The following is a 3,731-nucleotide window of genomic DNA, read 5'->3' on the forward strand; positions in this document are numbered from 1 at the left end:
CTTTGCGTTTGGAAGCGGGGGGTGGGGGTGGGGGAAGGACCAGGGAGGATGATTCAACCACTCAACCACTAGATGTCGCTGAAAACAACAAATCCTACACCCTGTGCCTTTAAAAACAGAATTTACAAAAATGTAGGAGAGGCCTTGGGAAACACAAGAACCTGGATGGACACAAGGAGGACCATGATTGAGGCATTACGCCAACAATACACTGCTGAGCTGAGGTGGAGGTGGAGGTGGAAAGACATTGAATATAKAGGACCAAGGATTCATGGGAGATTGACTGCAGCTGAGACTTATGGGTAACAGGTGAAACATGTGTGACAGGCTGACTTGGAAAAAAGGGCAGGTGACTGATGACGCAATGAACACAAAGAAAATAAAAATATGAACACAAGAATCACAAAATAAGGAAACAAAACATAACCACCAAAAGGGGAACCAAGTCTGATCGAATACAAATAACCAATAAAAAATACTGAAACACATGGATCATGACGCAGAGGAGTTTTTAAAGAAAGTGTGTTGAGTGTTTATCTTTGGACTGCATCATTGTTCAGGTCTTGTCAATTGTCTGACAAGTTGTTTTTAAGGATGTGTAAGGAGTTGTTCTGATTGGTAGTGTGAATAATACACAGATCCTCATTTAGCTAAAAGTTTATTTTCTGATCTAAAGAGACTCCATCTGACTCTRAGCTTCTCTGCGGATTCAAAATCTAAACTAGAAGCACTCGGAGAGTACAAACCTCTGCCAAGAACAATTTCCCCCATCCTGTAATAAGTGCTCATAGAGCTTCATCAGAAGCATGCCCACCAAGATGTTGAGAGGACATTGGAGTTGATCAGACACCGGTGTTATTGGCCAGGTATGTCTGCTGACGTGSCAAACTGGTGTCGGCTTTGTGAGAGGTGCCAAGTGGCTAAGGACAACCAGCTGGTGGTCCATGCTCCCATGGGACATTTGTTGGCTTCACGCCCAAATGAAATTCTGGCCATGGACTACACTGTGCTAGAACCTTCCCATAATRSRTTAGAGAATGTCTTGGTCATGACAGATGTTTTCAGTAAATACACCTTAGCTGTTCCCACCCGGGATTAATGTGCCTCTACAGTAGCTAAAGTGTTGGTGACAGAGTGGTTCTCAAAGTTTGGTGTTCCCGCCCTGATTCATTCAGATCAGGGTCGAAACTTTGAGAGCGCTTTAATTCTGCAGTTGTGTGAACTTTACGGCATTGAGAAATCACGGACCACACCTTACCATCCAGCTGGTAACGGGCAATGTGAACGGTTTAATAGAACATTGCACAACTTGTTGCGTATGTTGCCAGTGTCTCGGAAGAGAGACTGGCATTCTTGTTTGCCACAGTTCCTGTACTCATACAACACCACCCCTCATCAGTCTACAGGCAAGTCTCCCTTTTTCTTGATGTTTGGGCAGGAGCCAAGGCTTCCAGTTGACTTCCTGTTGGGTAKAGTGCGGGACTCTGCAGGTGGTAATGTTCATGAGTGGATCCAAGAGCATCAGACAAGGCTACAGATGGCCTTTGAGGGTGCGCAGGAACGGTTAAGGGTGACAGCTGAGCGTAGGAAAAAACACTATGACAAGCGTGTTAAGGACGCTCCCCTTAAAGAAGGTCAGTTGGTGCTGCTTAGAGAGTTGGGTGTGAGAGGCCGCCACAAGATCCATGATTTGTGGGGATCTGCAGTGTTTAAAGTGTTGAAGGCACCAAAAGATGGTGGTTCTGTGTACACTGTCGCGTCAGTAGATGACCATACTAAAGTAAAAAATGTCCACCGTACCATGTTAAAGTCTTTGGTTATGACTGATTCTCCTGATGAGATTGTGTTGTCCTGCTGTTCATCACCCAATCAATCACCAACAGAGGACGAGTCATTCGCAGAGGGCGACCTCATGGTTTTGAGGAAAGGACCTCTGCAATTAGCCCTGAGACCTGTTGCCATGACATCAGTTGGACCAGAGTTGCCAACAGTGGATTTAGATCCTGCACTGYCTGGTCCTTCTACAGAGGAAGAGACACAAGCTTCCCCTTTCACCATCCCAAGAGTGAATCACCCAGTTCCTGGTGAAGCAACAGTGACACTGCGAAGGACCCAACGGTCCACAGCAGGCCAGCACTCCAACATCCATCATCTCCCTAGATCAGTGACAAGGGCAGAGCGGCCAGCTGTAAACCTCCCTGATGCCACCTCTGGGCTGTAATGGCTTTGTTCAGACCTTGGGATTAAGGTTTGTTGGTCTTATTTAGCCAGTTAATCGTCGGGGCGCCGATTTATTTGGTGGGGGTAGAATGTAGCAGAATGGGTGTTACCTGTAACAAGTTTACTGAGCAGGTAAATTGGTTGGCCAATCACCAGAAGGGGGTGCCCTASTTAAGTGAGCCAGTTTCCTTACTGTGACCTTTCACTGAACTTCCGGGTTACCAGTGCCACGGCATGACACTGGTTTAATTGAYTTACTCTGTCGGAGTACAGTTTTCTAAGAAAGCGAAGGAGAAGTTTGCAGCCGGACTGTTTATTTATGAACTTATTGGCTTGTGAGGAAAAAGTTTGTCTGCTCGACGTAGGACACAAGTGCCTCCTCCTCCTCCTCCTGACGACGGGGCATCCATGCAACAAGGGCTGAGAGCTGACTGGGGCGGTCTTGTGTTCGGTGGTGGTTCCCTGGGTGTGACGTGCCCTGTTCACTCCTTGTATTGTGGAGCACTGTTTGGGTGATTTGGTTTGTGTCTGTGTGTTTATTTGTCTGTTTTTTTACCGTCACTRGGACGCCTCAGCTCAAATGAAGTTATCAATGTAAATTTTTTTTTATTTGCCTCAGACCTGTGTTTTAGCAATTGTTGTAATAAATTCATATTATAACCTTGGAACACAGTCTCTGTAATCTGTAGAAAGAGCCTAAGTGCCTTGTTTTGAGTTTTATTCTTGGGGTGGAAGTCCCAGGTGGCGTTGTTGAACCTTAAAAACTTTTCTAAAACTCTCCAAGTTGCCACGAACAGTTACAAAGGGGCACACCAATACTACAGTGCCACCTGCTGGACACTTTGAAACCCACGCCCTGTGAAAGCATCACAGCGTTGCCGATCTCAGAGTGTTAAAAGAAAAAATTCCTGTATTCGCATCGTGATCCGGAACATCACCAAAATTTAAAGGTGTGTTCCTTGAGCCAGTACCCACATGTGGTAAAAATGTCATGACAATCCGTCCACAAGTTTTTGAGTAATGTTGTCCACAGACAGAATGACAGACCAACAGACCGACAGGCAGGTGGACAGACATACGCGACCGAAAACATTACCTCGCCTTTGTCGGAGGTAATAAACTGGCCCCTGATCGTGTGTTTAGTATATAAAAAACTTTGGTCACGCCCCTTGAGTGTGCTCCCTCTTACGTCAGCATGTGTTTTGTCTGCTGGACTAAGGCACATATTAAAAAGAGACTTGTTTATTCTCTTACTGTTTAAAATAAATGACTGACTGATCACAAAGTATAAAAATGTGTAAAATTCAGTTTATCAACCACAAAATATTCAATAGATTTGAACCACTTTAAAGCATGTTTTATTTTTGTATTTGTGATTTCATCATTATTTAAAGGAATTACTTTTAATGCCTTCAGAAAATGGCTTAAAGGGATCCATGATTAGTTGTAACATTAGACTTTATTTGATGAACATATATTTTAACTGTAAAATAAAGACTGTAAAAATACTG

This window comes from Austrofundulus limnaeus, unplaced genomic scaffold (genome assembly GCF_001266775.1).
Source record: "Austrofundulus limnaeus strain Quisiro unplaced genomic scaffold, Austrofundulus_limnaeus-1.0 Scaffold202, whole genome shotgun sequence".
Taxonomy (NCBI): domain Eukaryota; kingdom Metazoa; phylum Chordata; class Actinopteri; order Cyprinodontiformes; family Rivulidae; genus Austrofundulus; species Austrofundulus limnaeus.